This window comes from Pteropus alecto, unplaced genomic scaffold (assembly GCF_000325575.1).
Source record: "Pteropus alecto unplaced genomic scaffold, ASM32557v1 scaffold61, whole genome shotgun sequence".
In the NCBI taxonomy this organism is placed as follows: Eukaryota; Metazoa; Chordata; class Mammalia; order Chiroptera; family Pteropodidae; genus Pteropus; species Pteropus alecto.
The window spans coordinates 1,426,032-1,426,468 of record NW_006434835.1 but is presented as its reverse complement, the minus strand read 5'-3'; positions in this window follow the sequence as shown (position 1 = coordinate 1,426,468).

The following is a 437-nucleotide window of genomic DNA, read 5'->3' as shown; positions in this document are numbered from 1 at the left end:
GCGGTGTCCTGTCAGCGTGCGTTCCCACGGCGTCGGTGACCAGGGGCAGGCGCGGGCAGGGTGCCTCCCTGTGTTTGCAGTTAACTCAGCTTCCTCTGAGGAGGGACAGGAGGGACACAGATGTGCTGACCTCCCTCTGATTTCACATGGGAGTTGGCAGGTCCCCACACGCACCGCACACAGCAGGACAGGCGCCTGCAGGGGACAGGGGCCACCTGGAGCCACCCTAGAACACAGGAGGGGAGGCCGCTCTGGACTTACAGGGACTGCCCGGCAGAGGGACAGCGGGGGCGGGCTCTGTGGGAGATCAGGCTCCCACCCTCCCCGCCCCTGACCTACCGGTCACCGCACTGGGCTGGCTTCCGCCACAGGTCCCCAGGGCTAGGTCCGCCCCTGGGCACGAGGGAGGCAGCTGTCCTGGGCAGTGCGGCCCCTCG